The sequence below is a fragment of the Lutra lutra genome, chromosome 18 (genome assembly GCF_902655055.1).
Source record: "Lutra lutra chromosome 18, mLutLut1.2, whole genome shotgun sequence".
NCBI classification, from domain to species: Eukaryota; Metazoa; Chordata; class Mammalia; order Carnivora; family Mustelidae; genus Lutra; species Lutra lutra.
The window spans coordinates 27,864,543-27,877,997 of record NC_062295.1 but is presented as its reverse complement, the minus strand read 5'-3'; the positions used below and the strand labels follow the sequence as shown (position 1 = coordinate 27,877,997).

At 47.0% G+C, this 13,455-nt stretch overlaps 1 protein-coding gene across 8 annotated transcripts in view; it reads left to right on the top strand.

The window, feature by feature from the left end:
* The window catches only part of AUTS2 (activator of transcription and developmental regulator AUTS2), a 1,101,696-nt gene that overhangs the window by 261,897 nt on the left and 826,344 nt on the right, over window positions 1–13,455 (top strand). The gene's annotated exons all lie outside the window — the stretch shown is intronic.

The following is a 13,455-nucleotide window of genomic DNA, read 5'->3' as shown; positions in this document are numbered from 1 at the left end:
CCCAAACAGTACTGTATGTGTCAGTGCTCAGCTGGGAAGGAGAGCTCACCCCCCCCTCCTTTTCCATCTCCCCCTGTTCCATTAAGCCTTGGGCAGGAACGTTTTGGATGGTACATTGAAGGATTCCCCAAGAGAGTCCAAGAAACCCCTTTCTTTCAAGGTCAGGCTCTGGCAGGAAGCGGTAGATCTTTTCACATTAGATTGCATCTAGTTACTGTTTTGTAGCATTTGTTTCTTTTCGGAAATGGACAGATGTCTCATTTGGAAAACCAGCAGGGGTGAAGCAGTTGAAAAGAGATTTATGATGTCATCAGTGGCACATGCTTTTTCAGGCCTTCTTTCTGCCTGCCTGTAGGAAGGGTTTACATGGGGGGGGTCTTATAATTTCGGACGTATCTTGTGTGCAAGGTGGTCAGGTCAGTTCACAGTAATAAAATAACGACCCCCAGTCTGTTCCGGAAATAACGTTCGCTTATTCAGTCCTCGTGGCCGCTTCGTCAGTTTGGTGCCGTGTCATTCGCTCCCATTTGATAGAAATGAGAATGCTGAGGCCTCTCAGGGTGTTGTGGTAATTAAAAGAAGGATTGTAAACACCGTAAGCACTCCATTACTCGGTACTCTGGAAGATACTCTGTAAACACAGCCTTGAGGATAGATGGAGAACAGATCCCGCCATTAATCCTCCGGTGCCAAATACAGTCTTTTATAATGACGAACAGTTTCCCTTTATAATGACTGAGAGCAGGACTGTATTAGTCAGGAAGAGGAATTCCCACGTGTCATTCACTTGCTGTCTGCTGCGTGCTGGCAGATAACCAGGCTTGCCGCGGGTTTCACGAAACCACCGTGCTCTGTCCCTGTGTCCTGCGAGTGGAGGCTTGCGGTGGCTGGGACATTCACTCGAGGTCGCAGAGCCGCAGGGTGGCACCTCCGCCGCTCACACTCAGGTCTGACTGCCACCGGAGCTCCTGCTCCTCGTGTCAGCGCTGGCGGAGCAGAGACACGAGGAGGGACGTGGGGAACCAGTGAAGAGCGTGGGCAGCCGCGGAGTGCTGCCCTTCTCTGGAAATCCAGTTTCTGTTGTAGGAAGTGACTGTAAAAACTGATAGGATCTCCCGCAGTAAAGGAGTCTGGGGGCACCTGGGGGGCTCAGTCAGTCAAGTGTGTGACTCTTGATCTCCGCTCAGGTCTTGATCTCAGAGTCGTGAGTTGAAACACCATGTTGGGCTCCACACTGGGTGTGGAGCCTACTTGAAAAAAAAAAAAAAAGGAGTCTGAACATAAGAAGGTTTTGGCTTTGTGTCCGGAGTTCATAGCAGCCTTCGCTTTTAAGGATGGGGCACAGCGTTCCTTTCTCAGCGGGCAGGATGGCCATCTTGCTCCCTGAGGAACTGAGAAGGATCGGGGACTGCCCAGAGCTCTGTTGTGGGGTTGGGTAACTGCTGAGAAGAAAAGGGGTTGCTCTGGTGTCAGTCCGTGTGCTGACAAGGGGATGAGGGATTGCAGGGCAGGCTCGGCCTCAGCACCTCGTGTCCAGCCCAGCGCTGCCCGCATTTGCAGAAGAGCTGTCATTGTGGATCGCTGCTGAAATCACCAGCGCCTGCTGCTTGCTCGGTGGGGCAGGGCCAGTGCCATCTGTGGGACGAGGAGTCCTCAGAGTATGATAAAAACCGGACAAGGGAAAAGGAGTCGTCTCCCTCTGAAATGCTGCCTTCCAAGGTACAGCTTCAACGATGGGCTCAGGTTTGGCCCCATACCTGCTTTCCCGACCGGCCCATCTGCTCGTGCGCACCCCCCCCCCCCCCCCCGGGCTCACCCAGCGGGCCTGGCCTTCAGCAGTGCGCATCCTGCAGAGCCGTTCTCTGTCACTGTGGTTCCCATGTCTGTCTCAACAGCCCTTATGTGTGTTGACTCCTCCGCCGATGATGGGCGGATATGCCACTGCCGCTTGGGTGAGCCGGTGCTCACCTCTTGTGGGCGGAGGTGGGGATTTCACCGTTCCGAATGCAATCTGCCGAGCTTGTGGTGGCATCCAGAAATGCTCGCGGGACGAGGAAGGGTTGATTTTCGCACAATCGGATGACATTTTCCAGCTCCCTGTCCAGGTGGGACCCTGGGCCGTGTCACCGCACATGCTTCTGTGTGAGAGAGAAGGAAATTCTTGAAAGTATGTCCTCTGCAGACAGATCCCTAGATACGTGCCTTTTGTGCGCATGCACGGGCGTGTGCTGGGGACGGAGGGATGGGGTGTGCACTTAGAGCTCCGCGGAGGTAACCATGGATAGCTCTTGCGAATAAATTAAAATGGTGCTGCTGAAAAATGGGAGAACATTTCCAGAAGGGCTCTCAGTGCTTTCAGCAAATCTCTGTGGCTTATGTTTTTATACAGCAGTCGTCTTCTCAAATCAGGCATCCCTACTGCCTATTAGGTAAACATGGAGAGCCTAGATTATGAGTTAAAGGTATCGACAGCATTTCAAGCTATCAGAGAACGTTTAATTCAGTTTAATTTTGTGATAAATCTCATGTTTAATCCTCTGGTTACTCTGTAATCATGTCTCTATTGATCTTTTCTGAATGACTGCCTGCAGTTTAATAAACTTTGCCATTAACCCCGAGCTTCTGAAGGAAGAGATTGATTCCGTTATCAAATCTGATAGACCCAATAAGTACCTACACATCACTAATCTATCTATAGGAAGCTTTGTTAGAGTGACAAGCCTGTGGCTTGTGGAGAAGCTGGGTGGACATCCAGACCTCTTTGCATGACGGAGTCGCCTCCAAATAAGCACCTGATTCCCTTATGCAGACGGGCACCACTTTTCATCTCTCAGGTCAGTTACTAGCCAACAGAGAGCACAGGCTCTTTTCTTCCTTCGACTCTAATTGTAGGGTCTAATTTATTCTCATTCCAGAAATAGCTTGAGGAGTTGATGTAGTCTGCGTCTCGGGTTGGTGGGGACATCTAATGCACTTTTCTAGGCTCCGTGCAGATCTGCGGGTAGTTCCACTTACTTTTACCCGAGTGATGCTAAAGCAAAGAAAACTTTTCTGGATAAAACCTGAAATGGAAGATCGGGGCGATGAAGAGAGTGTGCACACTCGTAGGCTGCAGCTGAGTGAACAAGGTCCTAGACTGGCAGGATGTTCCGTGAAGCCCGTATATGTGTCTTCCTTAGTGACCGCGCGTCCGCAGCTGAGTGGGCGTTTCTGCATTTCGCTCCCGTGGGTGTTTATGGCAGTTACCATGTTACCATCATCCACTAATACTCGTTTACCTGCACGGGCAAAACCTGTGGGGTGCAGGTTCTGGAACATTTGTGTAGCTTTGTGTTTTTTTAAGGTCAGAAAGGTGTCGTCATCTGCCTCTTTTCACTCCTGAAAGAAAATGGCAAAGATTGTCAGTTGTAGAGAAAAAGCCAAGGTTTTTATTCCTGTAAAGATTTTTATTGCTGATTCGAATCCGTTCTGAGAGTTCAGCTGTTTGACATCAGAAGCGTGTAGCCTTTCCCTCATTATGCTTTGGAGGGGAAGTGGAGGTGAGAAGTCTTTTATAATGAGATAATACTAAACCATAATATGAAATTTTCTTCAAACAAAAGGTCGTAACCCTGACACAAATAAGGTTATAATGATTCGGTGTTAGGGAATGAGAGGAGCTTTACCAGTCCACAGCTTACTCCCTTGGAAAATGAAAATATGATCTGGAAGAAAAGCCTCTAGTGGATCAGTGAGCTCCAAACTGAACATTTTATATGTTGGTAAAATGTTGAACATTTTATATGGGATAAAACAGTCTCCCGGGATAATGACATTAGACAGATTGACGAAACCTAAGAGACCGTCCCATGGAAGATCCTAAATTTATATGTGTTGGAGTGGATTGGTTTCTGCCCTTTCAATTAAAATTATTTTGAGGAAGGGTCTGACAGAGGTTCCCGCAGTAGGGGAGGGTTGGCGTGCGCATGTCCACGTTGGTTCCTGTGCAGCCCTATAAAGGAAGGAATGAATGCCTGCTTACCTTCGATGGGACGTTGACTACAGTTGCTGGGAAGATGGGAGAAAGTTGCAGAGTTATTACTCCGGTAATAATTGTTTCATAGTTCTCCAGAAACCTCTCTGAACCACTTGAAAACTTGAGCGTAAAGGGAGTGTCTCTTATCCATGTACCCTCCCAATGTGCTCTACAAAACTGTTTGTATTCAGAACCACATGCTGTGAACTTGGCCAGAAATTGCTTTTCCTGTCACTGAATAGTCCTAAACATTAAATTACCTTTCATAAAATTGTTTCCTGTCTGCTGAGTGGACAGAATGTGCCTTCTTTGTGTGTGTGTGTGAGTGTGTGTGCCTGTGATTTTGTTTCCCTAAATGGGCCTGTCCAAGTGATTCCCCACTGCTGGCTGTCGCCCCTGCTTCGGGAACAGCACAGCCCTAGCTAAAGCAGGTATCGGTGTTTTCTGCTGCCTGTTACTGCAGCTTTGACTTTCTGTTTTGTTTTGTACAGATCTGACTTCTTAATAGCCTGAGCTAGAAGGACCTATTAGTGGTCTCCCCGCGTGTCCCCCTTTGCAAGATGCTGATGTTGCATGGAGAGTTTGTTCCCTGTCTTCTAGGGAAGACTCAGGGAAACAGTGGGGATCAGAACTGGTGGCACACGGAGGAGAGGGATGGAGAACCCTCCCACGGCGCAGAATCCCAGTCTCTGTTTGTCCTGTGGTTCATTTCATTTCACTGTCCTAGAATAGTGCCACGAATGGAGACCACGCATCTTGCCCAAAGTAAATTAAAGATCCTCTTAGGTCCAGATGTCCATCCACACTATGTGTTGCGTTTCTGGTGTATACATCCTCTCCTCTGCTTTCCCCTTTATGATGGTGATGCAGGCCCAAAGCAGGCCACGTTCCACATGGAAGTGGGGATACCTGTCCTCTGCAGGAGTGCCCCAGGCCCGGGAAGTGACCGTTCGGCACACAGAGCTGACAGTCACAGCTACAGGATCAGTACGATCCTGAGAGTGGCCGTTGGAAGTGAAGCTGTGATCGTTCATGGGTACCTGCGGAAGAGAAGTTGGAAACACGTTGAGGAAGAGAAAAAAGCCTGTGTCTTTGACTCATTTGAATCCCAGTATTTGGGTAGGAAGAGGTTTTCACTGGCCGGTTGGGCTCGTTGCCCAGAATATCTGGCCAGTTGATCATAAGTATCAACCCCTTGATTCTTCGGAGAGTAGGAGGTGTTCAGACCTGGTAAATGGTCATTTAACCTTCATACAAAGTCACAGAACAAGACCTGGCATTTTGCCAGTCAGTCCCCTTTATTGTTTTGTCTCCTTTTGGACTTAGTAAGGTGATCTGTCTTGTCTCTGAGGCATCCGCTCAGCCCCTTTTGAGTGCACCGGGGAATGGTGATGGTTTCACCGTGGTGTGCTGCGGGGATACCGAGTTTGGAAGTTTTTGGGTGACAGTGTGAGAAAGGAAGAGGGGGGAATGGTACAATGCGTAGCCTGGTGGGACCGCCTCTGGAGTAAGAGAAACCTGCGTGGTGTCCTCATTTCTCCCAGTTCGTTTGTTCAGAAACCCCTGCTCTGTGCCACATGCTGTATTCTGCACAGGGAGTTCAGGGATGACGCGGGAGCCATAGCCATCATCCTTGTGCAGCTAAACCTGAGTATGGCAGGGAGGCCCCGATTTCTGACTGTTCTGCTACACGACCGTTAATGAACCCTTTCCCCATTTTGTGCATGGAATGCCTGGTCAAAAAATGAACAGGGGCCAGTTAGGGCTATCGTTAGAATTCCACCTCCTCTCAAATGCGTGTGTGTGACCGCAGTGGATTAGGCGACAGTAGATCAAAAAGCAACAGAAATTTGCCCGCCCTGCCCGCCTCTCTTGGGGTAGCCAGCCGGGCCGCCCTTGAAAAGGCCCGCGGGTTGTGCGGCCGGCCCGCCTTCTCGTCTGGCTTCTCCTCTGCTCTTCTCTGTGGTGTGGTTCCCTTCCCCTGTTTGGACTCACTCTCTGTGCACGGGATCGCCCTTCAGCCTTCCTGATGAGATTTTCTGCCTGAGTCATGCTGTGCTCAGCTTTTAGAATGTTGCTGTTATGGAGGAGTTAAAAAAATTTTCTTTAAGGTTTCCTTTTCGTCATGCTGTATTTCTCAGATTATCTGGAGGGACTGTAATCCAATTTTAGGAATCCTTCAGGGCTGAGAGCCTAAACTGTTTTAAGCAATAGCATCTAGTTGCCAGGGACTCAACCGCTTTGAGAGTGTTAGGGTCTAACAGCAGCCAACTCTCAATTATCTACGGGAATGAGAGGCTGCTGGGACGTTTTCAATTCACAGAGTGTGCAGCAATCTCACTTAAGCTCTGGTTGTGATCGCATCCCATAGCTGCATTTAGGAGAGCTTCTCATGTGGCTGGTTTTCCCCCCTTTGTTTTGTTTTTCTTTTCTTCTCTCTCTTTCTCTCTGTCTTTTTTTTTTGTGTGCGACTCCTCACCTCTCACAATGGCACCACACCTTTGACAAGTGTTTTCATATCCTGAATTTGTACTTAGTTTCTTTTTCTAAACCATTTTTCCTCTCTCCATTTGAATTCCCTTATGTTCTGTGTATCGTCATGTATTAAATATATTATAAGAAACCGCCTCAGTTTTGTTTTTGTTTTTTTAATAGGTAGGAGCAGTAAAAAAATGTATTTATGTTTTCTTTCTTTGCTTTCTGGTTCAAGTGTGCATGAGAGAGGATGTGGCCAAACAGTGACTGGGGCACTTGAACGAAAGCTAGGAAAGCTTGACAAAGGTTGGGTTCTGAATAACGGAGAATTGACTGTTAGAAGTGAAGGAAAGAGGCACACCGTGAACTCCACCTTGGTCCTGAAAATGACGCGAAGACGGCCCTGCTCCGTCTGCCCGAGGCGTTCTTGTCCTCGGCCGAGTCGTCTGCGGTGGAAACTTCACGGCCCCGTCGCGGGCTCAGGCCGGACCTTCCGCAGCGCGGTCCTCCCCTCGTTGCGGGAATCCGAGAGATGAGTTCTTTGGACGGACGCGGCGTGCCATCCCGGTGTTGGGGACGGCGAGCTGCCGTCCTGCGCGATGGCAACGGTTGCCGTGTGTTTTTAACAGCTTTACTCAGGTTAATTCACAGACCGGTGAGCTGCGTGGATTAAAAGTATAAGGTCTGACAAGTTTTCGCGTGTGCGTGTGCCCACCAAAGCATGGCCATCATCCAGCCAGTGGAGAGTTCTTCTCCCCAGATGTTTCCTCGTGTCTGTGGATAATCTCTTCTGCCCCTCGATGGGAACCACTGATCTACTTCCTCTCACTCCTGATTATCTTGTATTTTTTAGATTTCATATAAATGGAATCACACGAAATACTCTCTTGGGACTCATCTCTCTAACTTAGCGTTATTATTTTGAGACTTAGTCAAGTTGTCATGCGCGTCAGGAGGCCACTCTTTCTCGTTGCTAATGCTCTCCAGAACGTTTGGATCACGGTTTGTTCATCTGTTGATGGACATTTGAGTTGTTTCCAGGTTTAAGCTGTAACAAAGCTGATATGAGCATTCTTATGCAGATCTTTTTTGTGGTAATGTGCTTTAACTTGGGGCGGGAGAGATACCTCGGTGCAGAATGGTCACATCATAGGGTAGGTCTGCTTTGAACTTTTAAGGAAGTGGCCTGTTTGCCAGAGTGGCAGGGCCTTTTGTCATTCCTCCAGTTGGATGAGCATTCCTGTACATCCCTTCCCGCAGCTGGTGTCCTGAGGCCTTTTCATTCTAGCCCTTCATCCCATTGTGGTTTTAATTTGCATTTCACCGATGACTGTTGATGCTAAACATCTTTTCACATGTTACCTGCAACCCACATCTTCTTTAGTTAAGTGTTCAAATCTTTTTTTTTTTTTTTAAGACTGTTTAGAACACTGGGTTGGTTGTTTTTATGTAGTTTTGAGGGCTTTTAAAAATATAATCTGGGTGCCTGGGTGGCTCAGTGGGTTGAGCCTCTGCCTTTGGCTTGGGTTGTGGTCTCAGGGTCCTGGGATCGAGTCCTGAGTTGGGCTCTGCTCGGTGGGTGGCCTGCTTCCTCCTCTCTCTCTGCTTGCCTCTGCCTGCTTGTGATCTCTCTCTCTGATAAATAAATAAAATCATATATATATATATATATATATAAAAATATAAAATCTGGATACAAAACTTTTCTCAGTTATGTACACTTTGCAGATAGTTTTCCATTCTGTGACTTGTCTCTTCATTTTCTCAACAGTGTCTTTTGAAGAGCAGAAGATTTAATTTTTGGTGAGGAGTAATTTATCACTTTGTTCTTTTATGGATTACACTTTTGGCATTGTCTAAGCAATCTTTGCTAAACCCAAGGTCACAAACGTTTTCTCCTCTGTTTTCTTCTGGGACTTGGATAGTTCTAGGTTCTGCATTTAGGTTTATGATGCATGTTAAGTTATTTTTCCTAACTAGACTGAGATGTCAATCAAAAATTTTTGCATATATATTCATATGTATATATGCGTGTGTGTATATTTGTTCCATCAACATTTGTTAAAAAGGTTATTTCTCCACAGAATTGTTTTGTGTTTTTGCGAGAAACCAGTTTTCTGTACGCATGTGGGTCTATTTCTATACTCTTATTTTGTTCCATTGATCTACTCTTCTGTCTTCGTGGCAATACAGCGCTACAGCCGTGACGCCGTGTGAAAGGTGGAGGTAGGGATCACCTTAGTGGCTCCTCCCCTAACCCGCTCTGCTGTAAAGGCTCAATGATTTGTCTTCTGCACCCCCACTAAGCAGCCTGGGGTCAGGGAACCTTTCTTAGGTATTTCTAACAGGTGGCAAAGTGGCTGGCACAGCGAGGTATTTTCAGTTTTGTTTTTAAAAGATGTGAACATGAGGAATTATTTTTTTGAATGCCACATTGTTACTTTGTTTGTAAATTGCTACACACAGTCTCCTGTCCTTACTAAAACGTCTAGGTTCTGCAGGTCTGTTCAGAAGTCCAGAATGGGGGCTGGTGTTAATGTAGCCTACAGTTCAGTTTCAAAAGAGCTGTGTGTTTTGTTTCTTAATGTTTTACTTCTTACTGTCACTGTAAATGCTTTCACCTCTTTGGCATTTAAGAAAGGACGGAATCATGGTCTGTCAAACCATTCCAATGGTTTGTACTGCAAGTACAAATGCAGTAAAAGAAACCAACGAAGCACACGCCAAGCTAAAATGAGAACACAGCAGCCGTGAAGGCCTTGGGATGGAGACAGTCAGAAGCGCCTTTTCTGGGGCGCCTGGGTGGCTCAGAGGGTTAAAGCCTCTGCCTTCAGCTCAGGTCATGATCCCAGGGTCCTGGGATCGAGCCCCACATCAGGCTCTCTGCTCAGAAGGGAGCCTGCTTCCTCCTCTCTCTCTGCCTGCTTCTCTGCCTACTTGTGATCTCTGTCTGTCCAATAAATAAATAAAAATCTTAAAAAAAAAAAAAAAAGAAGCGCCTTTTCTTACTTCCCCTGGCTTCTCTGTTACTTCATCGCCTGTCCCTAAGATCAGATGAGTTCAGAAGGGTTCTGGTTAAACCGTACCCCTCTCTCCCACATGGGCGTCCCCAGGGGCACACGCAGGCACCCACGCCGCAGATGCTTTGTAAGTGACGGGCTGCTCTCAGATTAGTTTGGTTCCGAAAATCAGAGGGAGACTCTCTGAAACCTATTTTGTGCAAGGCAGGCAAATTGTGCCTTGCTTTTCTGTTGTCTCCGGCTTCATCTGTAATCAGCAGACGCAGCCCCGCTGCCGAGACACGTCTGCAGTTTCTCACTCTCCCCTCGTCTGCACAGCACCCAACCATCTCATCTTGAAATTCGGGAGTGGCGGAGGAAGCCTTTGGTGAGAGATTATAATTTGAGAAAAGGGGAAGTCAAGAGCGAGAGCACCTATTTTGAAGAAGGCTGGGTGTCGAAGGAAATAGTCCGTCTCGGAGCCTCTCGGCATGTGTGCTGCTGTGACCCTGTCCTCCATCACCAGTGACCTAAAAATCACATAATTTCGACTATTCATGAAACCTGGTCCCATCTGGTATGCATGGCTTGTGCACTTACCCCCTCTATTGCCAGCAAATATGTCTAAATCTTTATACTTAACAGCCAGCCTTCTGTTGTTGGCGTGCTGGCTTTCTTGCTTTCTTGCTAGCTTCCCTGATTCTCAAATGAATGCCTTAGACATATATATATATATATATATATATATTTTTTTTTTTTTTCCCTTTTTCCAGATTTCTTCCTTTTTCTTCTGCCCTCCCCGCTTTCCTTCCCAGTGCTTATTTACTAAATGCTTCCTTTGCCAAGTCTGGGACACGGTCACCTTATTTTCAAAAAAGCCCTGCAGGTAATTCTCATGGACATAAATTTTCCTTGGGAATCACTAGCCTTTATCAGGGTAGACAGATGAGTCAACCGGCTTACGAAAACCGTCCTTCGTTGATTGTAAACATTTATTTTATAAATCACACAATTTCCTTCCCATTTTGTAACAGTGGTTTGCGGACCGCCCGCCCCCCCAAGTGTGTAGGAGGAAATTCTTAAATCAGGGGTGATTGTTGGTTGGTGTATAGACGCAGGCACACACACGTGTGTGTAACCGCATGCACACCCCTCTCGAGTGTTACCAGGTTAGTGGTTTGTCATCAGTCTTTTTGTCTTTGATTCTTTTTGCTTAGAACGGACAGTTCTTGTTATTTCCCTGCAACACAGTCCATGACGAGTTAAATGATTACTTTATACCTCGTAGGCAGCCAGGGAGTGTTGACAGAGGGAATGGGTAAACAGTAGCCTGGCTTGTTCTGGAATTACAGCAGTGTCTGCAGCGATTTCTAAATAAAACTGTATCTTTGAAAGAATAAAGATAATTTCTAGGCTCTGAGAATATAAACCTCTTCTATAAGAAAAACCTTTTAAAGACTCCTGATTTTTTTTCCTTACCTTTAAGCCACCACCACTACACACACTTTGATCCTTTCTCTCTTCCTCTCTCCTCCCCACCCAGCACCCTCCAGAGTTGAAAATCTCAATTTTAATTGGACCTAAGATGATTGTATGGTTGCTGCTAAGACTTCGGCAGGTCTCTTAGGAGCGAATGTCACGGCATGGGGTCCGTTCGCTCTGTGTAGCTATGCCGCGGTGCAGTGAGATGCCTTGATTAATATGCTACATGAAAATAAAATGGGTCTGGAAGAAATTATACCATACTCTCATAAATATTAATTCACATTTGTATGGAATCGTACATAATTTTCAATATACCTGGGAGCACCTTCAGTGTGAGAGGAGATTTGGGCTCCAAAGAGAATGGCTTCATTTTTTAAAAAGCTCGGTTGATACATTATTAAGTATCGTTTGCTTATTAATATGATACTCCACACCCATGTATATGCTGGGCCGTATGTGAGTTGTAGGAGAAAGAGGAGTTCTTCTTTGTTGTTGTTTTTAACCCTGTGGGGAGTTTGGATAATACTCTCAGAAGAAGTACAGTTGATTGCAGTAGGTTGAAGCGGTCCACGACGGGACTTACCTGGCTGCTTCTAGGTTTGCCGTCCGTCATTCCTGAGCGTCTTGCATGAGCGCTGGCCCTTTCTGGTTGCGCGCGACGTCAGACACAGAATGCTCAGAACCGAGCAGATGTCTAACAGCTGACCGTGGTGGTGGGCGCTGGACGGAGGACATTTACTGAACATTTCATGGGCTAGATCGTCTGGCCAAGGTTCTGAGACTGGACTCGATGGCCATGGGCACTCCCTTCGATCTCAGCGCATCCCCTGAACGCTCGTCACCACACCTCTCCCTCGCCTCGGGAGAGCTGCCTCTCCCACGGCGGAGGGCAAACCATCAGCGCTGGTGGCAGCTACACGTTGGACCTGGAGTCAGTCATGTGCCTGATGAAATGGTTATTTTTGATACCTTCTTGCCCTGATGGCTTCTCTCGGCCCTTGTGGCGCTTCATGCTGTTTGTCGTGATCCTGGTTTCTGTGGTGCCTGCGGGATTCCTTGGTTTCCAGTTTTCTAGTTTGCTTCACTCTCTATAGCATTCGTACCCCTACTTGATACTATCTAGTCGCTATTGTTGCTTATAGGTTTGGGTACTTTAAGTAGTTGCCTCGTTTATTTATTTATCTAGCCTGATTTATTTATCTTTGCCTGGTTCTGTGAAGCATTGGGGTTACTGACATGAATAACTCAGTCTGTGCCCTGATTCTTTTAAGAGGTCATGCTGCCAGCTGCCTCAGGGCCTTGGCACAAGCTGTTCTCTCTGCTCAGACTTTCAGAACTAGGTCAAATGACAGTCATCTCCTCAGCACCATCCTACTCCTCTGGACTAGACCATTTCCCCTCATTTTAGCACCCTTTGCCTTTGTTCAGTTTGCAGTGGTATATTTATGTGATTTGACTAATATTTGTCCCTAATATTTGTCCCATGAGGTAAGGAAACCCCCCCGCCCCCCACAATTGTTTTCCCAGCCCCTGTAGGACAGTGCTGATTTTGTTCTTGGTTTATACTGGGCACACAGAAAATACTTGTATTAAGGGAAGGCTTGAAAATAGTGCTTCACATTATAAGAAAGGTCTTCCTGAGTGGACAGCCCTGCTAGAACAGCCCTCCCTAGAACAGGGAGAGGTGTGGAAGGTTGGGCTTTGAGGCCTAAGCAGATGTAAACATCCAGGCCCCCCAAACCGATGGCAACGGTTGATTTGGGGAAAGACCGAGGAGCAACATGCATGTCAAGTGGGCAGTAGTGGATATTGGGAAGCAGCGGGATAGAGAACCACCTTGGGACTACGGGATAGTGGGGGTGAGGGTGACGGGGGTAAAGAAAGAGAGAGGTATTTTAAGGAGAAAATAGGTAAAAGGAAAATTTTGTCTCAGTTTTTATTATTTGTTTTAATGTGCATTCATTTAGGACCACAGAAACAGAATTTTTATATATGGGGGTTAGGCTCCGTGAAGGAGCATTTTCAGGGTAAACAGGGTCGTGCCTACTCATGCACAAATGACTGCATGCCACAGCTTCTAAATTCAGTGCTTCGTGAGTACATTTCTCAGGGTTCGAAGGACATTTGTACATATCCCAACAGTGGGTACTTCAGGTCTCTTAGTGGATAATGTCAGAGTCAGGCTTTGGACCTAGGGCTTTTAGGTATTTCCATAGGTGCTGAGCTGCCTGCCAGCACAGAATGCACTAGATCTCGTGGCATGAAATGCCAGCCTGTGGTCTCCGCAGCCGCTGCTTCCTACCCTGTGCGCGGGACGTCCGTGACGTTTCTCCTACCCCTCCCACCCCCCAACCACACACAAAGCGATAAATGAAAAGTTGCTATACATCCTGGTGATGATAATGTTGTTGCATTTTGCAAAGACCTGGGAATTAAGGATGCTCAGAGGAACTTGTGGTAAAAATATATAATGCATTAAGG